A 27,866-nucleotide genomic window follows, 5' to 3' on the forward strand; every position below is an offset into this window, starting at 1 on the left:
TCCTCCTCTCCTGCCGGAGCCGGATTTTTCTTTGTGTCCAAAAAAGATGGCTCTCTACGTCCTTGCATTGACTACCGCGGACTTAATAAAATCACGGTTAAGAACCGCTACCCCTTACCCCTCATCTCTGAACTCTTTGATCGCCTCCAAGGTGCCCACATCTTTACTAAATTGGACTTAAGAGGCGCCTATAACCTCATCCGCATCAGAGAGGGGGATGAGTGGAAAACAGCATTTAACACCAGAGATGGACACTTTGAGTATCTGGTCATGCCCTTTGGCCTGTGCAACGCCCCTGCTGTCTTCCAAGACTTTGTTAATGAAATTTTTCGTGATCTGTTATACTCCTGTGTTGTTGTATATCTTGATGATATCCTAATTTTTTCGGCCAATCTAGAAGAACACCGCCAGCATGTCCGTATGGTTCTTCAGAGACTTCGTGACAATCAACTCTATGCTAAAATTGAGAAATGTCTGTTTGAATGCCAATCTCTTCCTTTTCTAGGATACTTGGTCTCTGGCCAGGGACTACAAATGGATCCAGATAAACTCTCTGCCGTCTTAGATTGGCCACGCCCCTCCGGACTCCGTGCCATCCAACGTTTTTTGGGGTTCGCCAATTATTACAGGCAATTTATTCCACATTTTTCTACCATTGTGGCTCCTATTGTGGCTTTAACCAAAAAAAATGCCGATCCCAAGTCTTGGCCTCCTCAAGCGGAAGACGCCTTTAAACGACTCAAGTCTGCCTTCTCTTCGGCTCCCGTGCTCTCCAGACCTGACCCATCTAAACCCTTCCTATTGGAGGTTGATGCCTCCTCAGTGGGAGCTGGAGCTGTCCTTCTACAAAAAAACTCTTCCGGGCATGCTGTTACTTGTGGGTTTTTTTCTAGGACCTTCTCTCCGGCGGAGAGGAACTACTCCATCGGGGATCGAGAGCTTCTAGCCATTAAATTAGCACTTGAGGAATGGAGGCATCTGCTGGAGGGATCAAGATTTCCAGTTATTATTTACACCGATCACAAGAACCTCTCATACCTCGAGTCTGCCCAACGGCTGAATCCTCGTCAGGCCAGGTGGTCTCTGTTCTTTGCCCGATTTAATTTTGAAATTCACTTTCGGCCTGCTGATAAGAACATTAGGGCCGATGCTCTCTCTCGTTCCTCAGATGCTTCTGAAATTGAACTCTCTCCTCAACACATCATTCCTCCTGACTGCCTGATTTCCACTTCTCCAGCCTCCATCAGGCAAACTCCTCCAGGAAAGACCTTTGTTTCTCCACGCCAACGCCTCGGAATCCTCAAATGGGGTCACTCCTCCCATCTCGCAGGTCATGCGGGCATCAAGAAATCTGTGCAACTCATCTCTCGCTTCTATTGGTGGCCGACTCTAGAGACTGATGTGGTGGACTTTGTGCGAGCCTGCACTATCTGTGCCCGGGATAAGACTCCTCGCCAGAAGCCCGCTGGTTTTCTTCTTCCTCTGCCTGTTCCCGAACAACCTTGGTCTCTGATTGGTATGGATTTTATTACTGACTTACCCCCATCCCATGGCAACACTGTTATTTGGGTGGTCGTTGATCGATTCTCCAAAATGGCACATTTCATCCCTCTTCCTGGTCTTCCTTCAGCGCCTCAGTTGGCTAAACAATTTTTTGTACACATTTTTCGTCTTCACGGGTTGCCTACGCAGATCGTCTCGGATAGAGGCGTCCAATTTGTGTCTAAATTCTGGAGGGCTCTCTGTAAACAACTCAAGATTAAATTAAATTTTTCTTCTGCATACCATCCTCAATCCAATGGACAAGTAGAAAGAATTAACCAGATCTTGGGTGACTATTTACGACATTTTGTTTCCTCCCGCCAGGATGACTGGGCAGATCTTCTACCTTGGGCCGAATTCTCGTATAATTTCAGAATCTCTGAATCTTCCTCCAAATCCCCGTTTTTCGTGGTGTACGGCCGTCACCCTCTTCCCCCCCTCCCTACCCCCTTGCCCTCTGGTCTGCCCGCTGTGGATGAAATTTCTCGTGATCTTTCCATCATATGGAGAGAGACCCAAAATTCTCTCTTACAGGCTTCTTCACGCATGAAGAGATTCGCGGATAAGAAAAGAAGAGCTCCTCCCATTTTTTCCCCTGGAGACAAGGTATGGCTCTCCGCCAAATATGTCCGCTTCCGTGTCCCTAGCTATAAGTTGGGACCACGCTATCTTGGTCCTTTCAAGATTTTGCGCCAGATTAATCCTGTCTCTTACAAACTTCTTCTTCCTCCTTCTCTTCGTATTCCTAATGCCTTTCATGTTTCTCTTCTTAAACCACTTATCATTAACCGTTTCTCTCCCAAATCCGTTCCCCCCACTCCTGTCTCCGGCTCCTCGGACATCTTCTCCGTCAAAGAAATTTTAGCATCTAAAAAGGTCAGAGGGAAAACCTTCTTTTTAGTGGATTGGGAGGGTTGTGGTCCAGAAGAGAGGTCCTGGGAACCTGAGGACAATATCCTGGACAAAAGTCTGGTCCTCAGGTTCTCAGGCTCCAAGAAGAGGGGGAGACCCAAGGGGGGGGGTACTGTTACGCCGAGCGCTCCGGGTCCCCGCTCCTCCCCGGAGCGCTCGCTACACTCCTCTCACTGCAGCGCTCCGGTCGGTTCCACGGACCCGGGGCGCTGCGATACCGCCTCTGGCCGGGATGCGATTCGCGATGCGGGTAGCGCCCGCTCGCGATGCGCACCCCGGCTCCCGTACCTGACTCGCTCTCCGTCAGTTCTGTCCCGGCGCGCGCGGCCCCGCTCCCTAGGGCGCGCGCGCGCCGGGTCTTTGCGATTTAAAGGGCCACTGCGCCGCTGATTGGCGCAGTGGTTCCAATTAGTGTTTACACCTGTGCACTTCCCTATATCACCTCACTTCCCCTTCACTCCCTCGCCGGATCTTGTTGCCTTAGTGCCAGTGAAAGCGTTTCCTTGTGTGTTCCTAGCCTGTGTTCCAGACCTCCTGCCGTTGCCCCTGACTACGATCCTTGCTGCCTGCCCCGACCTTCTGCTACGTCCGACCTTGCTTCTGTCTACTCCCTTGTACCGCGCCTATCTTCAGCAGCCAGAGAGGTTGAGCCGTTGCTAGGGGATACGACCTGGTCACTACCGCCGCAGCAAGACCATCCCGCTTTGCGGCGGGCTCTGGTGAAAACCAGTAGTGACTTAGAACCGATCCTCTAGCACGGTCCACGCCAATCCCTCTCTGGCACAGAGGATCCACTACCTGCCAGCCGGCATCGTGACAGTAGGACTTGTCTGACATGTAATTATCTGGTGAAAGGGGAGGAGTTTGTACACCCGACCACACAGGTACATTATCCTATTAAAAGTTATCTTACATGTAGCTCGGACTTCATCATTTATGTCCTTAAATGCCCTTGCGAATTGCTATATGTTGGAGAAACAACGTTCGATTTACGCACGAGGCTGAATCAGCATCGATATAGCATCCGCAAGGGCAAAATGGATTTACCCGTTTCTAAGCATTTCGTAGAGAAGGGGCATAAGGAACAAGACCTCAGAGTAATGATCCTGGATCAAGTTGCGCCTCTTAAAAGAGGCGGAGACAGGACCTTACTTTTGAAAAAACTGGAACTGAAATGGATAAATATCCTAAATACACTCAAGCCTAATGGCTTGAATGTAGAATTTAAGACGTACAATAAAATGTTTAAATGAAGGTTAAAGAATGAGGAGACCTAACACATTTTAGTAGCCTGTCCATTAAACCTGATGCATAGTGAAGTTTGTGGATAAAAATATAAATTTTCTGTTTGTTTTTTGCAGAACTGTCTTATTGTGAAGAGGGGCCACAACACCATGGTCAAGATTTTTTTCAAGTTTTTTTCAATTTTTTTTCTTTTTCACTCCTTTTCGGGACGGAGCCGAGATTTCATGTTTCGTGATCTGGGCATGGTGGTGAAGTCAAGACAGCAATACCTTACTCAAATTGGGTGCTTATACTGGTGAAGGTCTGTGAGTAGAGTCTGGGGGATGCTTGTGTAGCAGCTTTCCAGTTACTCGTGCTTACCCCTAACACCCGGTTACCCATCCGGGTTTATCAGGTGTTGTGGGGTTGACTAACACCAAGAATTGAGGCCAATGGAGGTGCTGAAATGTGAACTTAATGTGCTATATCTGTCCACTTGATATGTGCCCTGTATGACTGTTTTTTAATAGGTCTGTGTGATATTTAACTGCCCACAGTTTTGCCCCTAGATGATATGGCTGCCGTGTAGGTCACTGATGTGTCTGCGCATGCGCGAGGCGGCGGCGAATATGTTGCCGTGGCAACGCGGGTGCGCACCTATGATTGGTGTTCCTTCACGGCTGACATCTTCCGGCTCCCTCCCGACACAGACGCGGGCTTAGCTCACACCTGCGCTGTTATTATTTCATGATGCTTAATGTTTACATAGTGACGTTTGTGGTGAGTGTCTGCCCCTCTTTATATTGTTTTTAATTATGATTTTAATCTGCACGGTCACTTTACATGATGTTCGTAAGTTTTGTACTGTACACTGTACACTTTATATAATGATGTAGATACAGCAAGTGATCGCTGTTCTTTATGCACTTTATTGATATGTTTACACTTGCTAATTGTTTTTGACATAATTAATTGCACATGTATTGAGGAGGGTATTTATACTCTCCATGTGTGTCCACTTACCATGCTTGAAAAAGGCAGTGAGAGACTGCCGAAACGTAGCACCTCATTTTGCTGTGAAGATGCAATAAATACTCACCGATTTTGAAGTTTACCTGTTTGTGCTGCGGTCCTTTATATATATATATATATATATATATATATATATATATATATATTTTTTTTTTTTTTTGTATGGAGGTATTGTTCTGTTCTGGTATGGTGGTAATATTCATTTATTGTATGGGGTATTGTTCTGGTATGGCGGTTTTATTCTGTCATTGTATGGCGGTATTGTTCTGGTATGGTGGTGTTATCCAGTCATTGTATAGCGGTATTTTTCTGTTCTGGCATGGCGGTGTTATTCATTTATTGTATGGGGTATTGTTCTGTTCTGGTATGGATGAAATATTCATTTATTGTATGGGGTATTACATAGTTAGTACGGTCGAAAAAAGACATATGTCCATCAAGTTCAACCAGGGAATTAAGGGGTAGGGGTGTGGCGCGATATTGGGGAAGGGATGGGATTTTATATTTCTTCATAAGCATTAATGTTATTTTGTTCCATGAATGTATCTAATCCTGTTTTAAAGCTGTTAATTGTTCCTGCTGTGACCAGTTCCTGAGGTAGACCGTTCCATAAATTCACAGTCCTTACGGTAAAGAAGGCGTGTCGCCCCTTGAGACTAAACTTTTTCTTCTCCAGACGGAGGGAGTGCCCCCTCATCCTTTGGGGGGGGTTTAACCTGGAACAGTTTTTCTCCATATTTTTTGTATGGGCCATTAATATACTTATATACGTTTATCATATCCCCCTTAAACGTCTCTTCTCAAGACTAAACAATTGTAACTCCTTTAATCGCTCCTCATAGCTAAGATGTCTCTGCACCCTTTCCAACTCCGCAGTGTCCCTTTTATGGACAGGTGCCCAAAACTGAACAGCATATTCCAGGTGAGGCCGTACCAATGCTTTATAAAGGGGGAGTATTATGTCCCTGTCCCTTGAGTCCATGCCTCTTTTGATACATGACAATATCCTGCCGGCTTTGGAAGCAGCAGCCTGACATTGCATGCTATTCTGTAGTCTGTGATCTACAAGTACACCCAGATCCTTCTCTTCCAGTGACTCTGACAGTTTAATCCCCCCTAAGACATACGATGCATGCAGGTTATTAGTACCCAGATGCATAACTTTGCATTTATCCACATTGAACCTCATTTGCCAAGTGGATGCCCAGACACTTAGTCTATCCAAGTCATCTTGTAACTTATGCACATCCTCTATAGACTGTACCGTGCTACAAAGCTTGGTATCATCTGCAAAGATAGAAACAGAGCTGTTAATACCATCCTCTATATCATTGATAAATAAATTAAACAACAGCGGGCCCAGTACTGAACCTTGGGGTACACCACTAATAACCGGGGACCAATCAGAGTACGAATCATTGACCACCACTCTCTGGGTACGATCCATGAGCCAGTGTTCAATCCAGTTACAAACTTAAATTTCCAAACCCAAAGACATTAACTTACCTGTCAGACGTCTATGAGGGACAGTATCAAACGCTTTAGCAAAATCCAGAAACACTATATCCACAGCCATTCCTCTGTCAAGTCTTCTACTCACCTCTTCATAAAAGCAAATTAGATTGGTTTGACAACTTCTATCCTTAGTAAACCCATGCTGGCCATCACTTATAATACAATTATCCCCTATGTATTCCTGTATGTAATCCCTTATAAGTCCTTCAAACAATTTACCCACAATGCTCGTTAAACTTACCGGTCTATAGTTTCCTGGGGAAGACCTAGAGCCCATTTTGAAGATTGGCACCACATTCGCCTTGCGCCAGTCCCTTGGCACAATACCAGACACCAGAGAATCTCTAAATATCATGAACAGGGGTACAGATATTACTGAACTTACCTCTCTAAGAACTCTTGGGTGTAGTCCATCCGGCCCTGGGGATTTGCTTACATTTATATCACTTAACTTACCTTGTACCATCTCTACATTAAGCCAGTTCAGTACATTACATGATGTGTTACCAGCACTGACCTGGCCAATGTCAGCTCCTTTTTCCATAGTGTATACAGAACTAAAGAACCCATTCAGTAGCTCCGCTTTCTCTTGATCGCCTGTGACAACCACCCCATTATCATTATTAAGGGGTCCTACATGCTCTGTCCTTGGTTTTTTTGCATTTATATATCTAAAAAAATATTTAGGATTAGTTTTGCTTTCTTTGGCCACCTGTCTCTCGTTTAGAATTTTTGCTGTTTTTATTACATTTTTACAGATTTTATTAAGCTCTTTGTACTGTTTAAATGTTATCGCTGACCCATCAGATTTGTATTTTTTGAAGGCTATTTTTTTGTTGTTTATTGCTCTTTTAACATCATGTGTCAGCCATGTAGGATTTAGTTTTAATTGTTTATATTTGTTCCCCTTTGGTATATATTTAGCTGTATAGTTATTTAGAGTTGATTTAAAGATGTCCCATTTACCTTCTGTATCAGTATTTGAGAACACCTCCCCCCAGTCTATGTCCTGTAGTGCAGCCCTCAGCCCAGGGAAGTTTGCCTTTTTAAAGTTATATGTTTTTGCCTTCCCCGCCTGTCTTTGTTTTCTACATTTTAAGTCAAAAGTAACTATATTGTGGTCGCTATTACCAAGGTTTTCCCGCACAGTTACATTACCAACCAGCTCTGCGTTGTTGGAAATGATCAGATCCAACATGGCATCACTTCTTGTTGGGTCCCGCACAAATGATCCTGCAATAAATTTAGGAATTGTCGTCCCTTTGTAGTTTTAGCCAACCCCGGACCCCAATCTATATCTGGATAGTTAAAATCTCCCATTATTACCACTGTACCTGCCCGGGCGGCCCTCTCTATTTGTTTATGAAGCCGAACTTCTATCTCTTCAGTGATATTAGGGGGTCTGTAGATTACCCCAAATATTATTTTTTCAGTATTTCCCTCCTTTTGTAATTCTACCCACAGTGATTCCACCTCCTCAAAATCATCACACACCATGGCATCGTTCACACTGACTTTCATACCACTTCTTACATACAGACAGACTCCACCACCTTTTCTGTTCATTCTATCCTTGCGAAACAATGTAAACCCCTGCAGATTGACAGCCCAGTCATGCGAGGAGTCCAGCCATGTCTCAGTGACCCCAACTATATCAATATGTTCCTCCAGTATCAAGGCCTCAAGCTCCCCCATTTTATTTGCTAGGCTTCTGGCATTTATGAACATACACTTTACATTTCCATCCTTTATGTTATTGGGGTTAATGGGATTCAAGGGTGTAAGTTTTATTTTCCTATGAAGCCTATTCCTATTAACTATTCTAACCCCTCCCTCCGCTCCACCCCCAGGTACATTTATAATTCCCACCTCTCTATCTACACTATCTTCCCCCTCTTTGCTGTAGGTTCCCTCCCCCCAAGTCCCTAGTTTAAACACTCCTCCACCCTTCTAGTCATCTTCTCCACAAGCAAAGCTGCACCCTCCCCATTGAGGTGCAGCCCGTCCCTACGGTAGAGCCGGTAACCGACAGCGAAGTAAGCCCAGTTCTCCATGAACCCAAACCCTTCCTTCCTACACCAGCTTCTGAGCCACTTGTTTACCTCCCTGATCTCCCACTGCCTCTCTGGTGTGGCTCGTGGTACTGGTAGTATTTCAGAAAATACTACCTTGGAGGTCCTTGCCTTAAGCTTGCGGCCTAAGTCCCTGAAATCCTTTTTAAGGACACTCCACCTACCTCTTACTTTGTCATTGGTGCCAATATGTACCATGACTGCTGGGTCCTCTCCAGCCCCGCCCAGCAACCTGTCAACCCGATCCGCGATGTGCCGAACTTGTGCGCCAGGCAGACAACACACTGTTCGGCGATCCCGGTCTTTGTGACAGATTGCCCTGTCTGTCCCCCTAATAATTAAGTCCCCCACCACTAGTACCTGTCTGGCCTGCCCTGTACTCCTCCCTCCCTCCTTACTGGAGCAGACACCACCCTGGCGGTCAGAGGCGGTATCCTGCTGCAGTTCTGCTAGCTCTGTAATGGCATCCCCCTCATCTGCCAAGCGGGCAAACTTGTTAGGGTGTGCCAGTTCAGGACTAGCCTCCCTGACACTTTTTCCCCTACCCCTCTTTCTAACTGTAACCCAGCTAACTGCCTGACTGTCCTGCAACTCCGTCCCACTGTCCTCCCCCACCTCTATTCCCGAGAGTGCCTGCTCAGTGAGCACGAGACTCCTCTCCATGTTGTTAATGCTTCTCATTGTTGCCAGTCGCCCCTCTAGATGCAGTATCTGGGCTTCCAAACGGACAACTAGCACACATCTCACACAACAATATGCACCCTCAAACTGTTGTTCAAGGATTGCATACATTGAACAGGATGTACATTGGACTGCATTTTCCAACATGGAGGCCATCTAGTTATGGGGATTTCACAAATGTATAGGAAAAAACAGACAGTCAAAATTACACTTAAAATTTTTTGTAGACCTTGTGGGTTCAGAAATTAACACTCACAGCGATCTCAACCTCCTGCTTTCAAACTCCTGTTTTTGTAACTCCTCTTTCACGCCCCCTCACACAGCAACACTCAGAAGAGCAAGCTCTCAATAAGAGTCCCAAGCTAAGATTTATACACCTGTGCCCAATCTACTCCTCCTCCCCCTAGAGGTGGAACAGAGAAAAAAAAAAAATGAAAAAGGGTGTTTAAACTCTAACAGTTATCCCACTATGTGCAAAAGAGAAAAACTTACCCAAAATATGAATGTGGGCTATAGGCAGTCGCACCCACTCCACAAATTCACTCCGCACAACAGATAATCACAGTTTTTGTAACTCCTCTTTCACGCCCCCTCTTACACAGCAACACTCAGAAGAGCGGTATGGCGGTTCTGTTCTGTTCTGGTATGGCGGTGTTATCCAGTCATTGTATGGCAGTATTTTTCTGTTCTGGTATGGCGGTGTTATTCAATCATTGTATGGCGGTATTGTTCTGTTCTGGAATGCTGTTGTTTTTCAGTCATGGTATAGTGGTATTGTTCTTTTCTGGTATAAGCGTTATTCAACCATTGTATGGAGTGTTGTTCACAAAAAATAGCTAATTTTTTGTCTTTTTTTAAACCATAAAAAAAGTTTGATCAAAAAGTTTGATCAAAACAAAAAGTGGTACCAATAAAAACATCAGATCACGGCTCAAAAGTTATAGAGGTCAGAAGATGACAATTTTAAACGTATAAATTTTCCTGCATGTAGTTATGATTTTTTTCAGAAGTAATACAAAAAAAAACCTATATAAGTAGGGTATAATTTTAACCGTATGGACCTACAGAATAAAGAGAAGGTGTCATTTTTACCGGAAAATGTACTGCGTAGAAACGGAAGTCCCTAAAAGTTACAAAATGGCATTTTTTTTATTCAATTTTAACGCACAATGATTTTTTTTTCCCGTTTCGCCGTAAATTTCTGTGTAAAATTACTGATGTCATTACAAAGTAGAATTGGTGGCGCAAAAATAAGCCATTGTATGGATTTTTAGATGCAAAATTGAAAGAATTATGATTTTTTTTAAAGGTAAGGAGGAAAAAACAAAAGTGCAAAAACAGAAAAAAGCTTGGTCCTTAAGGGGTTAAGAGTAATAAATGGGTCCATTCCTTCTGTCATTTACATTGTGGCCATTGACAAGTGGGGCTGGTATGCAGTAATTTCCAGGGCTGGTTTTTATCCCCAGTCCGGCCCTGTTCACGGACCACTGTTCCAAAAATCTGTGAGACACCTGTGGGGTGTAAAGGCTCACTGTACCCCTTATTAAATTCTGTGAGGGGTTTAGTTTCCAAAATGGGGTCACATGTGGGGGGGGGGCACTGTTCTGGCACTATGGGGGCTTTGTAAACACACATGGCCTTCAATTTCGGACACATTCTCTCTCCAAAATTGCAATGGTGCTCCTTCTCTTCTGAGCATTGTAGCGCACCTGCAGAGCACTTTACATCCACATATGGGGTATTTTCTTACTCAGAAGAAATGGGGTTACAAATTTTGGGGGGCTTTTTTTTTTCCTATTCTCCATTGTTAAAATGAAAAAATTTAGGTTAACACCAGCATTTTAGTGAAAATATTTTTTTTTCCTTTTCACATGCAACTTTAACAAAAATTTGTCAAACATCTGTGGGGTGTTAAGGCTTACTATTCCCCTTGCTACATTCCGTGAGGGGTGTAGTTTTCAAAATCGGTTCACATGTGGGTATTTATTGTTTTGCGTTTATGTCAGAAACGCTGTAAAATCAGCCACCCCTGTGCAAATCACCAATTTAGGCCTCAAATGTACATAGTGTGCTCTCACTCCTGAGCCTTGTTGGGCGTCCGCAGAGTATTTTAGGTTCACATATGGGGTATTTCCATACTCAGGAGAAATTGTGTTACATATTTTGGGGGTCTTTTTTTTCCTATTACCGCTTGTGAAAATGAAAAGTATGGGGCAACACCAACATGTTACATTTTCTTACAATAACATGCTGGTGTAGACCCCAACTTTACCTTTTCATAAGTGGTAAAAGGAGTAAAAGACTCCCAAAATTTGTAACACAATTTCTCCCAAGTACTGAAATTCCCCATATGTGTCCCTAAACTATTTATTTGAAATCAAGAGAGCGTCATGTGCATTTGAGGCCTATTTTGTGGATTTGCATCCAACACCAATATACCCTATGGCAGTGTTTCCCACACAGGGTGTCTCCAGCTGTTGCAGAACTCCCAGCATGCCTTGACAGTCAGTGGCTGTCCTGCAATACTGGAAGTTGTTGTTTTTTAACAGCTGGAGGCTCCGTTTTGGAAACAGTGCTGTACAAGACTTATATTTTTTTTTTATTGGGGGGGGGGGGTGGACTGTGTAGGAGCATATGTATATGTAGTGTTTTACTTTTTAATTTGTTTAGTGTAGTGTTTTTAGGGTACATTCACACAGGCGGGTTTACAGTGAGTTTGAGCTGGGAGTTAGAGCTGCAGCGGAAAATTTGCCGCATCTCAAACTTGTAGCAGAAAACTCACTATAAACCCACCCGTATGAATGTACCCTGTACATTTTTAGCAACAGCAAGCCTTCGGCTGTTGCAAAACTTCAACTCCCAGCATGTACTAACAGACCATACATGCTGGGAGTTGTAGTTATGCAACAGCTGGAGGCACATTGGTTGTGCAACACTGAGAGTTTGTTACTTAACTCAATGTTTTGCAACTAGTGTGCCTCCAGCTGTTGCAAAACTAGAACACCCTTCATGTACAGTCTCCCAGTGCATGCTGGGAGTTGTATTTTTGACATAGCTGGAGGCACACTGGAGGACCCAAACTCTGTTTCACAACCAATGTGTCTCCAGCTGTTGCAAAACGGCAACACTCAGCATGCATTGACAGTCGAAGGGCATGCTGAGAGTTATAGTTTTGCAACAGCTGGAAGAACACTGCTACAACTCCCAGCATGCCCTTTGGTAGTCTGTGCATGCTGGGAGTTGTAGTTATGCAACAGCTGGATGCACACTTTTTCATAGAAACAATGTGCCTCCAGCTGTTACATGCATCTGCAACTGCAACCCCCATCATGCACAAACTACCAAAGGGCATGTTGGGAGTTGTAGTTGAAATTCCAGCTGTTGCAAAACTACAACTCCCAGCATGCCCTTTGGCTGTGCATGCTGAGAGTTTTTTGCTAAGCAAAAGCAGGGGGTGAACAGGCCTCACCTCCTGCTGTATCCTGCCTCCTGCTCTGCCGGGACCATCGACACTGCTGCCACTGCTCCTGTCACCGGGACCGCCGCTCTTGAGGGGACCCCTGCCGGACCAGGGAAAGGTAGGAGACCCCCGTCAGCGCCGATCTCCGCCCAGCAGGACAGTTATTGATCGGTTGTTCCGACCAATCGTTCACGTGATCGTTAGGTGGCACCCGTGCCACCTCACTCCTGCTGGGTAATGGTGAATGGGGCTTTCTCAGACAGCCCCATTCACCCTTTTTTCCAGGTCACCGGGTCACCAGAGACCCAATTGACCTGGAATCCTATCAAATCGTCGTTCTGAATTGGTTGACATGTGGGGGTCTCAGGACCCCCCTGGGCATTTGCATGGGATACTTGCTGATAGATATACAGGTATGCCCTGGGTCCTTGACTACCAGGAAGCCAGGGCGTACCCATACGCCCTGGGTCCTTAAAGGGTTAAAGGGGAACCTGCTACTGTCATATAAAGGGAGGACCTGCTGCAGTCATATAAAGGGGGGACCTTCTACTGTCATATAAAGAGGGACCTGCTTCAGTCATATTATGGGGGACCTGCTACTGTCATACAAATGGGGGACCTGTTTCAGTCATATTAAGGGGGGGACCTGCTACAGTCATGTAAAGGGGGGACCTGCTACAGTCGTATAAAGGGGGAACACTGTCATATAAAGGGGGACCTGCTACAGTTGTATAAAGGGGAGACCTGCTACTGTTGTAATAAACGGGGGGACCTGCTACTGTCAGATAAAGGGGGGACCTGCTACAGTCATATAAAGGGGGACCTGCTTCTTTCATATAAAGGGGGGACTTGCAACTGTCATATAAAGGGGGGACCTGCTACAGTCATTTAAAGGGTGGACCTGCTACAGTTATATAACGGGGGGACTACTACAGTCAAATAAAGGGGGGGACCTTCTACTGTCATATAAAGGGGGACCTGCTTCAGTCATATAAAGGGAGGACCTGCTACTGTCATATAAAAGGGGACCTGCTACTGTCATATAAATGGGGGACCTGTTTCAGTCATATAAAGGGGGGAACTGCTACAGTCATGTAAAGGGGGGACATGCTACTGTCATATAAAGGGGGGACCTGCTACAGTCGTATAAAGGGGGGACCTGCTACTGTTGTATAAAGGGGGGACCTGCTACTGTCATATAAAGGGGGGACCTGCTACTGTCAGATAAAGGGGGGACCTGCTACTGTCATATAAAGGGGGGACCTGCTTCTGTCATATAAAGGGGGACCTGCTATAGTCATATAAAGGGGGGACCTGCTACTGTCATATAAAGGGGGGACCTGCTACAGTCATATAAAGGGGGGACCTGCTTCAGTCATATAAAGGGGGGACCTGCTTCAGTCATATAAAGGGGGGACCTGCTACTGTCATATAAAGGGGGGGACCTGCTACTGTCATATAAAGGGGGGGACCTGCTTCAGTCATATAAAGGGGGGGACCTGCTACAGTCATATAAAGAGGGGACTTGCTACAGTCATATAAAGGGGGACCTGCTACTGTCATATAAAGGGGGACCTACTACAGTCGTATAAAGGGGGGACCTGCTACATTAGTATAAAGTGGGTACCTGCTACTGTCATATAAAGGGGGGACCTGCTACAGTCATATAAAGGGGGACCTGCTTCAGTCATATAAAGGGGGGACCTGCTACTGTCATATAAAAGGGGGACCTGCTACAGTTATATAAAGGGGAGGGTCCTGCTACAGTCATATAAAAGGGTGAACTGCTACTGTCATATAAAGGGGGGCCAGCTACTGTCATGCATGACATGTCAAAGACTAATAGGAATGGACTGCTGGGTAATATACCGTCTACAGACTAGTATAAACAGCAGATGATTTTTTGTGGAACAAAGACACCGAATTGCACTGAAAAATTATTCCTGTCTCCTCTGCTAAGGTTTATGGGGGACCTGCTTCTTTCATACAAAGTGGGGACTTGTTACTGTAATATGAAGGGGGGACCTGCTACAATCATTTAAAGGGTGGACCTGCTACTGTTATATAACAGGGGGACTACTACAGTCAAATAAAGGGGGGACCTTCTACTGTCATATAAAGGGGGACCTGCTTCAGTCATATAAAGGGGGGACCTGCTACTGTCATATAAAGGGGGACCTGCTACTGTCATATAAATGGGGACCTGTTTCAGTCATATAAAGGGGGGACCTGCTACAGTCATGTAAAGGGGGGAACTGCTACTGTCATATAAAGGGGGGACCTGCTACAGTCTTATAAAGGGGGGACCTGCTACAGTCGTATAAAGGGGGGACCTGCTACTGTCATATAAAGGGGGGACCTGCTACTGTCAGATAAAGGGGGGCCTGCTACTGTCATATAAAGGGGGGACCTGCTTCTGTCATATAAAGGGGGGACCTGCTATAGTCATATAAAGGGGGGACCTGCTACAGTCATATAAAGGGGGGACCTGCTTATGTCATATAAAGGGGGGACCTGCTTCAGTCATATAAAGGGGGGACCTGCTACTGTCATATAAAGGGGGGGACCTGCTTCAGTCATATAAAGGGGGGACCTGCTACAGTCATATAAAGAGGGGACCTGCTACAGTCATATAAAGAGGGAACCTGCTACAGTCATATAAAGGGGGACCTGCTACTGTCATATAAAGGGGGACCTGCTACAGTCGTATAAAGGGGGGACCTGCTACATTAGTATAAAGTGGGTACATGCTACTGTCGTATAAAGGGGGACCTGCTACTGTCATATAAAGGGGGGACCTGCTACAGTCATATAAAGGGGGACCTCCTTCAGTCATATAAAGTGTGGACCTTCTACTGTCATATAAAAGGGGGACCTGCTACAGTCATATAAAGGGGGGGTCCTGCTACAGTCATATAAAAGGGTGAACTGCTACTGTCATATAAAGGGGGGCCAGCTACTGTCATGCATGACATGTCAAAGACTAATAGGAATGGACTGCTGGGTAATATACCGTCTAGTATAAACAGCAGATGATTTTTTGTGGAACAAAGACACTGAATTGCACTGAAAAATTATTTCTGCCTCCTCTGCTAAGGTTTATGAAGTTGAGGTAGCTTGTTGAAATGTATGAGGCAACACACAGCTATCTGCCTCTCTCTGTAACACTATGCTGAAGAACGTAACTGGGAGGTTAATGTCTGCAGCTGCAGTAAGAATCCTTTTTAGTGAAAAAAACAATACTCTCCATCCACGAGAACGCTGATGTGACTAGGAGGATGTTAAACGCTGCTGGACTGCGCTTTTCTCTGCTGTAACACACACACAACCACTCTCTGCATCCTATGATCCTTCTGCAGTGTATTGTAATGAAGTGAGGAGCCGGAATTATGGCTACCGATTATATAGGGCTGTGACATCACAGGGGATGATAGGCTGAATCCTGCATGTGATTCAGTACATCCCACCTACTTTCCTTCCCGCCTTCCCAGCATTCCTTGACCAATGTACTGACATGTGGATCTGTCATTTTAAATGCCCTGGAGCCGCAGTAAATGGAGTTTAATGAAGCGATTTGCAAAATAGAATCATGGCGATATTCACATTCGTTGCGAATCGAATATTTCATGAAATTCGTAAGTCTTTGGGTTTGTCAGCTTTGACTCGCTCATTTCTAGCTATGTTACAACCTATAAGTATACTTGTTTGGCGATTAATCCCTGTAGATATGAGTAAAGGCACTATGCTGTGCTATTGGTGCTTTGCATATATATTACTACCTTGCAGGTCTGCAACAGCACAGCCTTGCTCAGTTGAGTATTTATTTAGTTTATTTTTTTGTTTGTTTTTTTGGATGAGCCTTTCAAAAAGTCTTACTGGGCTTTGTGGTACATAAGGCTTGTGTAGATAAGGGCAGCGGGTCCCCTATGATCAGCTCACACACAAAGGCTGAGAATGATCACTTCTTTGCTGTAGATTCTTGTATATCCCCTATAGAATTGTATGCACTGCAAATGTTATAGATCAGGATTCTGGCTCCTGGATAAGTCTTGTGGCTCCTGTATACACACACACACACATTGCTTTTCTTTTTTTCCCTATTTCTGTCCTATTGTCCCTCTCTCTCCCCTCAGACTATGCAAGAAACAGGGTGAAAGCCCTTATGACTATGTAAAACCTCCCACCGCCTTGCTGTCTCCTATTGTCCTTTGAGCTGATCGAAACATAAAACCAGCAAATCATATGATAACTAGTGTTGAGCGGCATAGGCCATATTCGAATTTGCGAATATTCGCGAATATATGGACGAATATTCGTCATATTCTCGAATATTCGCATATTCGTAATAACCTCGTTTTATTTTCGCATATGCGAATATTCGCGTGTGCGAAAATTAACATATACGAAAATTTACATATCAAAAAAGTTTACATAAGCTGAAATGCGCATATGCGAACATTAGCATATGCAAATTTTCGCATATGCGAAAATTCGCACACCGGTCTCACACAGTAGTATTAGAGCCTTCTTTACACCACACAAGCTGGAAGCAGAGAGGGATGATCACTGTGATGTGTACTGTGAAAAAAAAACAAGAAAAACGAATATTCGTAATTACGAATATATAGCGCTATATTCGCGAATATTTGCGAATTCGCGAATATGCGATATTCGCGAATAAAATTCGAATTGCGAATATTTGCGAGCAACACTAATGATAAACTGAGGTTATCATGTGATATGCTGACCACCTGATGCCACCAGTCCCGTTCCTCTCACTTCCTCTGGGTGCAAAAATGCTATGCTTTTTATGTCTTTTTCCGTACTTTTACCTGTTTGCGTAAAATTTTTAAAGTTCGGTGAGCCATGCAAAACACAGAGTTCAGGTTGAATCCGGGTTCACTATGATCGGCTCCCTCAACACTACCAGAGGTGAGTGGGAAACACTGGTGCTGACAAGGAGAGGCAATGCAAGACATCTAGCAGCCAACTGTGCAAAGATCAGTCATGGTTGGGTGAAGTCTTCAAGACAGTCTGGGATGAACCGACATTTAAGTGAGCAATTATAATTAGAGAAGTGGTCACCTGTAATACAGTATATAGCAAAAAAAAAGGACACTTAAAATATTACAGTATTTTTGAATGAACACAAAACACTCATTCACAATGCTGGCAGCTTACTACAAATAAACTGTGAGTAAAGCCAGAATACCCATGAGGAGTGCAGAAAAACATATGGCTGACAGCATAACATCCTTACAGATTCCCTTATGGCCAAAAGTATGCTGTAATTGTAACTGTGAGGTAAATTTGATGTTGAAATTAATAAATGTGGAAATAAATGTATTTACTTGGATAGGGGAATACATGTAGTATTATTATAACTAGAGATGAGCAAATTTTTGTAAAATTTGATTTGGACAATATGCCTTATTTCCTGAAAAAATTTAGTTTGGTCCGAATTTATTTGCGGCAAATCGCTATTAAAAATGGCTATTTCCTGGCTACAAAGAGCGTCAATAGGGGTTTAGAACACTTTGCCTTTCCGTAACATGCATAGGGAGTGTGCTGTGTTAGTGAACTAATACTGTTATTCAGTATGACATGCAGATTACAGGCATCACTATTAGAATCACTGCCGCAGAGCGTCTCGATGTGACAGCAGGGGCGGGAGACCACATAGCATCACAATTGAAGAGATTAACCTGTTAAGGACCAAGGACATACCGGTACGTCCTGAGTCTTTTCCTTTTCTATAACGCGGGGCCACATCATAGCGGGTCGGGCCCGGCGCCAGGAACCCGTGGCTAATAGGGTGCGGCTAGCCTCTGGTTGCTGGTGATTACAGATAACTTCTTTGTACCCTGTCTTGCTAACATGTTGGACATGCGGCTTCAGTCTACCTCTAGGGGGAGGGGTAGTCACACACAGGTGTATAAATCTTAGCTTGGAACTCTGTGTTAGTGTGCTCTGTCTGTGAGTGGGCCTTGCAAAGAGTGGTATTGCTAAGAGAGTTAGAATTCTGAGAGTTTGAAAGCATGAGTTTGGGATCGTTGTGGATGTTACTTTACTTACACTGTAGAGACTTTAACTCACAAGGATTACAGGTAATTAATTTGTAATATTTATTGTCTGTTGTTGGCGATTAATCTGTGAAATCCTCAAATCTAGCATGGCCTCCATGTTGGAACATGCAGATAGGAGTACATCCTGTTCAATGTATGCAATCCTTGAACAGCAGTTTGAGGGTGCATATTGTTGTGCAGGATGTATGCGAGTTGTTCCTTTGGAAGCCCAGATCCAGGATCTAGAGATGCAACTGGCAACAATTTGATGCAGGGACAACATGGAGAGGAGTCTCCTGCTCACTGAGCAAGTACTCTCTGGGGTAGAGGTGGGGGAGGATAGTGGGATGGAGGGGCAGGACAGTCAGGCAGTTAGCTGGGTTACAGTTAATAAACAGGGTAGAGGGAAAAGTGTCAGGGAGGCTAGTCCTGAACTGGCACACCCCAACAAGTTTGCCCGGTTGGCAGACGAGGGGGATGCCATTCCAGAGCTAGCAATACTGCAGCAGGACTCTGCCTCTGACCGCCAGGGGGGGCAGGGGGTCTGCTCCAGTAAGGAGGGAGGGAGGAGTGCAGGGCAGGCCAGACAGGTACTGGTAGTGGGGGACTCAATTATTAGGGGGACAGACAGGGCGATCTGTCACAAAGACCAGGATCGCCGAACAGTGTGTTGTCTTCCTGGTGCTCGAGTTTGGCACATCACGGATCGGGTTGACAGGTTGCTGGGTGGGGCTGGAGAGGACCCAGCAGTCTTGGTACACATTGGCACCAATGACAAAGTAAGAGGTAGGTGGAGTGTCCTTAAAAATGATTTCAGGGACTTAGGCCGCAAGCTTAAGGCAAGGACCACACCAGAGAGGCAGCGGGAGATTAGGGAGGTAAATAAGTGGCTCAGAAGCTGGTGTAGGAAGGAGGGGTTTGGGTTCATGGAGAACTGGGTTGACTTCGCTGTCGGTTACAGGCTCTACCGTAGGGAAGGGCTGCACCTCAATGGGGAGGGTGCAGCTGTGCTTGGGGAGAAGATGGTTAGAAGGGTGGAGAAGTGTTTAAACTAGGGACTGGGGGGAGGGAACCTACAACATAGAGGGGGAAGATAGTGTAGATAGAGAGGGGGGACTTATTAATGTACCTGGGGGTGAAGTGGAGGGAGGGGTTAAAATAGTTAATAGGCATAGGCTTCAAAGGAAAAAAAGCATACGCCATTAAATTGCATGTTGACTAATGCCAGAAGTCTGTCCAATAAAATGGAGGAACTGGAGTGGTTGATGTAAGAGGAGAATTATGACATAGTGGGCATAACAGAGACTTGGTTGGATGATACCTGTGACTGGGCAGTCAACATACAGGGTTATAGTCTATTCAGGAAGGATCGGACAAAATGGAAAGGGGGAGGAGTCTGTCTTTATGTAAAGTCCAGTCTGAAGGCCGCACTACGGGAGGATATACGGGAGGGAAACGATGATGTGGAGTCATTATGGGTAGAAATAATGGGGGACTTTAACTTTCCTGATATCAACTGAGAGACTGAGACCTGTGAATCTCAAAAAGGAAACATGTTTCTGACTATAGCTAAAGACATTATCTGTCCCAAACGGTGTAGAGCCCGACCAGAGGGGGCCCTCTGCTAGACTTAATATTAACCAACAGACCTGACAGAGTAACTAATGTGCAAGTAGAAGGACACCTAGGAAATAGTGATCATAATATAATACATTATAACTTGTTCGTCAATAAGAGAATCTCTCTGTCAGCACCGGCAGGGTTAACAGGTGCTGACAAGGTGTTGTTTGCTAGGTTGCCGGGTTACGCCCTGCTGTCTGAGTGGCTAGCTACTGATTGACCACATAGGCATCTCCCTATATCACCAGGCATCAGACACTGGGAAGATGCCTGTGAAAGCGGTCATTACATGAGTAGATAGCATTCCCTTATTTCCTTGTATACCCGGCAACTTGACTTCTGGTTTCATATCTGACTTCTCTTTGGTTATAGCGATTTGGCACCTCTTCCCACTCCTGGCTTGACTGACATCGACTGTATGTGTGTATGTTTAGTTAGTCTTTGTTAGTTACTTGTTTCCCTGTTGCTCCTGACAACTGACAGGATTGTATTTTATTGTGTTGACATTTTACTCCCTGTCACGATTCGGCTAGCTGGTTGTGTCAGCGAGGGATTGACGTGGACCATGCCGGTGGACCGGTTCTAAGATGCTACTGGTATGCACCAGAGCCCGAAGCAAAGCTGCAAAGCCCGAAGGTCATGCTGCGGCGGTAGCAACCAGGTCGTATCCACTGGCAATGGCTCAACCTCGCTGACTGCTGAGAAGGCGTGGGACAGAAGGACTAGGCAGAGGCAAGGTCAGACGTAGCAGAAGGTCGGGGCAGGTGGCAAGGTTCGTAGTCAATATGGATAGCAGGAGATCTGGAAACACAGGCTTTGGACAACACTAAACGCTTTCACTGGCACAAGGCAACAAGATCCGGCAAGGAAGTGCAGGGGAAGTGAGGTAATATAGCCAGGGAGCAGGTGGAAGCTAATTAGGCTAATTGGGCCAGGCACCAATCATTGGTGCACTGGCCCTTTAAGTCTCAGAGAGCTGGCGCGCGTGCGCCCTAGAGAGCGGAGCCGCGCGCGCCAGCACATGACAGCCGGGGACCGGGACGGGTAAGTGACTTGGGATGCGATTCGCGAGCGGGCACGTCCCGCTATGCGAATCGCATCCCCGCCGGCAATGTCAGTGCAGCGCTCCCGGTCAGCAGGTCTGACCGGGGCGCTGCAGAGAGAGAGAGACGCCGTGAGCGCTCCGGGTCCCTGCTCCCCTCACTTATTTAGGAAGGGATTGTCGACCAGTTGCCAGCCTCTCATTTAGGATAGGCGGACAAGTAGGCAGGGACAGGGGCACGGGTGAGAGTAGCGAGCACTCCTTCCCTGCCCGTTCGTGACATTTTCACAGGCCCAAACTACTACCTGCATCTGCTTGATGGAAGCAATGACTGCTTTAGTAGAGCAAATGCAGGGATTAACCCTTTCAGTACAATCTCTTGCTGAGAGGGTTCAGGCTCAGGAGAGAATAATGGTCAGTCAGTGGTCTGTCCTCCAGCTGTTTCAAGTGACCCTAAAATTAATCTTCCTGACCGTTTTTCTGGTGACCGAAAAAAATTTGTTGCTTCCAGAGAGAGTTGTCAGCTATATTTTCGCATGAGACCACAGTCAACTAGCACAGAGGACCAGAGAGTAAGACTTATATTGTCTTTGTTGCAAGGAGACCTTCAAGAGTGGGCTTTCTCTTTACCTTCCTCAGCTCCTGAATTAAGTTCAGTGGATGCTTTCTTTTCTGCTTTGGGCCTTCTTTATGATGAGCCAGACCGTGCAGCCTTTGCAGAATCGCAGCTAGTCAATCTTAAGCAGGGAAAGAGAACAGCAGAGGAGTACTGAGCGAATTTTTGGAAGTTGTGCACGGCTTCGGGTTGGAATGATCCAGCCCTTAGGTGTCAGTTCAGACTAGGATTATCTGACGCTATTAAGGATGTTTTAGTAAGTTATCCATCACCTGACTCATTAGAATAAGCCATGACATTATCTATACGACTTGACAGACGTATGAAAGAAAGAGATTGAGAGCGGACTTTTAATTCTATTCTTCACTCTCCTTCCTCCATGTTTCCTTCTTCTCCTGTCTCTCATGTCTCTTCCGAGGAACCCATGCAGGTAGGGAAATTTTTCCCTCAGCAGAGAAAATCCGTTCGGAAGAAAGACTGGTGGAGAGAAGGGTCTTCAGGTCCAGAATGGCGCCAAACGCCAGTAGCCGGGAGACGTCAGCACCTAAATGAAAATCAGGGAGGTCATTTAGGCGCACAAGTACCTTTGAAGTTATCTTCAAAAATGTTGTTACCAGTGCAAATATGTTTTCAAAAAAGAAAAATATTTGGTAAAGCTTTTGTTGATTCTGGCTCCGCTGCTAATTTTGTGGATCTAAAGTTTAGTAAGTATTTAAATTTACCTTTGAGACGGTTGGAGGACCCGATTCCCATTTCTGGAGTGGATTATACACCCTTGCCAGGGGGTTTGTCAGTTTTTCTACTCCCGAAGTGGGATTATTGGTCGGTTCTGTGCATTTTGAAAAAAATAACCTTTTTTGTTCTTAAAAATTTGTCTGTAAATGTGATTTTGGGTTTACCCTGGTTAAGAAATCATAACCCTGTATTTGATTGGACCTCAGGGGAACTTATCAAGTGGGGATCTGAGTGTCCTAACAAATGCATTACCATCTCTCCTGCTACTCTCGGTGTGGGTAAAAGTATTCTAACCGAATTTATTTCAGATTTTTGTGACGTTTTTTTCTGAGGAGGCCTCCTCTGCTTTGCCCCCACACCGAAATTATGACTGTGCTTTTGAACTTTTACCTGATGCCAAATATACTAAGGGGCATATTTATAATTTGTCTGGTCCCAAAAGGGAAGCTATGAAGGATTATATTCAGTCAAGTTTGCAAAAAGATCATATTTGTCAATCTGTTTCTCTCATGGGGGACTCAGAACTTGTATTGATTATCGAGGTCTGAACAAGATCACAGTCAAAAGTCAATACCCATTACCTCTGATTTCAGACTTGTTCAATCAGTTGCAGGGGGCATGTTGGTTTACTAAACTGGACCTTTGAGGGGCTTATAATTTGATCAGAATAAAAGAGGGTGATGAATGGAAAACTGCTTTCAATACCCCTGAGGGTCATTTTGAGTATCTGGTATTGCCCTTTGGTCTCAGTAATGCACCAGCTGTGTTTTAGAATTTGGTCAACGATATCTTTCGTGAATTTATGGGTAAATTTCTCGTAGTGTATCTTGATGATATTCTAATTTTTTCTCGAGCTTGGTCGGCTCATGTTAATCATGTGCGTTCTGTTCTGCAGGTATTACGCCAAAACAAGTTGTTTGTTAAACAAGAGAAATGTGTTTTTGGTGTTAAGGAGATTCAATTTTTGGGGTACATCTTAACTCCAGGACATTTTAAAATGGATCCTGAGAAGGTTAAGGCTGTATCTGATTGGGTGAGACCTACGTCATTAAAAGCACTACAGAGGTTTCTGGCTTTTGCAAATTATTATATGAAATTTATAAAGAATTTTTCTATTGTCGCAAAACCCTTAACTGATTTGACTTGTAAAGGGGCAGATCTGGTTAACTGGTCTCAGGGGTCTTAAGGGATGTTTCATTTCTGCTCCAATTTTAGTTCAACCAGATCAGACTAAACCCTTCATAGTTGAGGTAGATGCTTCTGAAGTAGGCACCGGAGCAGTTTTGTCTCAGGGAACTGCCTCTTTGACAAATTTGCGTCCTTGCGCTTTCTTTTCTTGAAAATTTTCCACATCAGAACAGAATTATGATGTAGGAAACCGAGAACTTGGGCTTTCGAGGAGTGGAGACATTTCCTTGAGGGGGCAGTTCATCGGGTCACTGTGATCACTGACCATAAAAATTTAACCTTTCTGGAGTCTGCCAAACGTCTCAATCCTCGTCAAGCCCAGTGGGTCTTGTTCTTTACTCGGTTCAACTTTGTTATTACTTATCGACCGGGTACTATGAACGTCAAGGCCAATGCCTTGTCTCGAAGTTTCAGTGCTTCTCAGCCTATAGACTCTAATCCTAAGACTATTTTTCCAGAAGGTGTGGTTATCTCTGCAGTATCTGCCGATTTAACATCTGAAATTTTGCATAATCAAGGTTTGGTTCCTCCAGAGATTCCTAGGGGCAAAATCTTTGTACCTAGTCTGTTTCGCCTCCGTATAATCGAGGAATCTCATTGTTCTCCGTTAGCAGGTCATCCTGGTATCCATGGTACAAGGAGATTGCTTCAAAGGAAATTTTGGTGGTCAACCCTGAACAGGGATGTGAAAGCTTTTTTGATTCTTGTGATGTGTGTGCCCGAGCTAAGACTCCTCGGCTTCGCCCTGCAGGGGAGCTGTGTCCATTATCTATTCCTAAGAGACCCTTGACTCATATTTCTATGGATTTTATGACAGATCTGCCACCATCTGAGGGAAAAACTGTTTTATGGGTGGTGGTGGATAGGTTTAGCAAACAGTGTCATCTTATTCCTTTGGAAAATCTTCCTTCAGCCAAGATTCTTGCTGACTTATTTATAAGGCATGTTGTTAGGTACCATGGGTTACCAGAAAATAATGTATCAGATCGAGGAGTGCAATTTGTCTCTAAATTTTGGCAAGCTTTTTGTAAACAATTAGGTGTTCAGTTATCTTTTTCTTCCACTTTTCATCCACAATCCAACGGTCAAACTGAAAGGTTGAATCAAAATGTGGAACAATACTTGAGATGTTATGTGGCAGACAGGCAGAATGAATGGGTGTCCTTTCTGTCTCTAGCTGAGTTTGCCTTGAATAATCCAGAGCATTCTTCTACCGGTATGTCACCATTCTTTTGTGTTTATGGATTTAATCCACGGTTTTCTTCCTGTACCAATACAGTGATAAAGTGTGGTTATCTAAGAAATATCTTCGTCTCAAGGTTCCGTCTAAAAAACTGGCATCAAGGTTCATTGGATCTTATGAGGTAATTGAAGTTATTAATCCTGTGAGTTACAAATTAAAATTACCATCTTCTTTTAAAATTCATAATGTTTTCCATTGCTCCTTGTTAAAACGTTATGTTCCTACTCAGTCTCCAGTCCCGATTCCGCCTCCTCCGGTTGAGGTTGATGGAGAGCTTGAGTATGAGGTCATTAGAATACTGGATAGTAGAAGGGTACAGAATTCTCTCCAGTACTTAGTTCATTGGAAAGGTTATGGTCTGGAGGAGAGATCGTGGGTTCCGGCCTCTTCTGTCCATGCGGCCACTTTAATTAAGAAATTCCACGAATCTCACCCAGAAAAACCTAGACCCAGTTTTAAGGGTCCGGTGGCCCTTCTTAAAAGGGGTTGTACTGTCAGCACCGGCAGGGTTAACAGGTGCTGACAAGGTGTTGTTTGCTAGGTTGCCGGGTTATGCCCTGCTGTCTGAGTGGCTAGCTACTGATTGACCACATGTGCATCTCCCTATATCATCAGGCATCAGACTCTGGGAAGATGCCTGTGAAAGCGGCCATTACCTGAGTAGATAGCATTCCCTTATTTCCTTGTATACCTGTCAACTTGACTTCTGGCTTCATATCTGACTTCTCTTTGGTTATAGCGATTTGGCACCTCTTCCCACTCCTGGCTTGACTCGGTTTGACTGACATCGACTTTATGTGTGTATGTTTAGTTTGTCTTTGTTAGTTGCTTGTTTCCCTGTTGCTCCTGACAACTGACAGGATTGTATTTTATTGTGTTCACATTTTACTCCCCTCACTTATTTAGGAAGGGATTGTCGACCAGTTGCCGGCCACAAAAACAATGAACTTTATGAAGGCAAAGTTTGACCAACTCAGAGAAGCCCGTAACAATATAAATTGGGATAATGTCCTCAAAAACAGGAATACTGAGACTAAATGGGAGACTTTTTAAAATATCTTAAACTCTCACTGTAAGATGTATATACCTTACGGGAATAAAAGGGTCAGAAATAAAAGAAAACCAATATGGATGAATAAAAATGTTAAGGGGGCAATAAATGACAAAAAAAAGCATTTAAACTACTAAAACAAGACAACAGGTAAGTTAAGGTCTTTGGGTTTGGAAATTTTAGTTTGTAACTGGATTGAACACTGGCTCATGGATCGTACCCAGAGATTGGTGGTCAATGATTCGTACTCTTATTGGTCCCCGGTAATTAGTGGTGTACCCCAAGGTTCTGTACTGGGACCGCTGTTGTTTTATTTATTTATCAATGATATAGAGGATGGCATTAACAGCTCTGTTTCTTCTTTGCAGATGACACCAAGCTTTGTAGCACAGTACAGTCTATAGAGGAGGTGTATAAGTTACAAGATGACTTGGATAGACTAAATGTCTGGGCATCCACTTGGCAAATGAGGTGCAATGTGGATAAATGTAAAGTTATGCATCTGGGTACTAATAACCTGCATGCGTCATATGTCTTAGGGGGGATTAAACTGGCAGAGTCACTGGTAGAGAAGGATCTGGGTGTACTTGTAGATCACAGACTACAGAATAGCATGCAATGTCAGGCTGCTGCTTCCAAAGCCAGCAGGATATTGTCATGTATCAAAAGAGGCATGGACTCAAGGGACAGGGACATAATACTCCCCCTTTATAAAGCATTGGTACGGCCTCACCTGGAATATGCTGTTCAGTTTTGGTCACCTGTCCATAAAAGGGACACTGTGGAGCTGGAGGGGGTGCAGAGACGCGCGACTAAACTAATATGGGGCATGGAACATCTTAGCTATGAGGAGCGATTAAACGAGTTACAATTGTTTTTTCTTGAGAAGAGACGTTTAAGGGGGGATATGATAAAAGTATATAGGTATATTAATGGCCCATACAAAAAATATGGAGAAAAACTGTTCCAGGTTAAACCCCCCCAAAGGACGAGGGGGCACTCCCTCCGTCTGGAGAAGAAAAAGTTTAGTCTCAAGGGGCGACACACCTTCTTTACCATGAGAACTGTGAACTGTGAACAGTCTACCTCAGGAACTGGTCACAGAAGGAAAAATTAACAGCATTAAAACAGGATTAGATACATTCCTGGAACAAAATAACATTAATGCTTATGAAGAAATATAAATTCCCATCCCTTCTTCAATATCGCGCCACACCCCTACCCTTCAATTCCCTGGTTGAACTTGATGGACATATGTCTTTTTTCGACCGTACTAACTATGTAACAGTGAAGAAGCATTAAAAAGCTATAGAGAAAAAGGTAAAATATGTAAAAAAACAGATGAAAGCCGAAAAAAATAAAGACAGAAAAACTCATTGCAAAAGAAAGTGAAACTAACCCCAAAATGTTTAACTATATAAATAGCAAAAAGGTCAAAAATGAAAGTGTAGGCCCTTTAAAAAATGATAAAGAAGAAATTATAAACGGGGATCAGGAAAAAGCAAATGTATTAAACAAATTCTTCTCCACTGTATTCACCAAGGAAAATGAAATGCCAGGTGAAATACAGCAAGATAAGGTAAACTTCTCTTTACAGGTCACCTGTCTAACCCGGAAGAAGTACAGTGCCGCCTACAAAAAATCTAAATAGACAAATCACCAGGTCCAGATGGCATTCACCCCTGTGTTCTAAAGGAATTAAGTAATGTAATAGACAGACCTCTATATTTAATATTCATGGACTCTATAGTAACAGGGACTGTTCCCCAGGACTGGCGAATGGCAAATGTGGTGCCAATATTTAAAAAGGGGACAAAAGGTGACCCTGGAAATTATAGGCCTGTTAGTTTAACCTCTGTTGTATGTAA

The 27,866-nt window shown here is 44.3% G+C and overlaps 2 protein-coding genes across 6 annotated transcripts in view; one reads left to right on the top strand and one right to left on the bottom strand.

The window, feature by feature from the left end:
• LOC130282595 (pulmonary surfactant-associated protein A-like) overlaps positions 1–27,866 on the bottom strand; it is a 160,746-nt gene that overhangs the window by 102,895 nt on the left and 29,985 nt on the right. The window lies entirely within an intron of this gene.
• The window catches only part of LOC130282594 (pulmonary surfactant-associated protein A-like), a 62,638-nt gene that overhangs the window by 24,678 nt on the left and 10,094 nt on the right, over positions 1–27,866 (top strand). Inside the window, exon 2 of one of the 5 annotated variants that reach the window (XM_056530968.1) lies at positions 24,984–25,068. The exons of the other annotated variants lie outside the window; for them this stretch is intronic. The gene's annotated coding sequence lies outside the window, so the exon portion shown is untranslated. The remainder of the gene's footprint in view (positions 1–24,983; positions 25,069–27,866) is intronic. 5 annotated transcript variants of the gene reach the window in all.

Source organism: Hyla sarda, chromosome 7, assembly GCF_029499605.1.
Source record: "Hyla sarda isolate aHylSar1 chromosome 7, aHylSar1.hap1, whole genome shotgun sequence".
In the NCBI taxonomy this organism is placed as follows: domain Eukaryota; kingdom Metazoa; phylum Chordata; class Amphibia; order Anura; family Hylidae; genus Hyla; species Hyla sarda.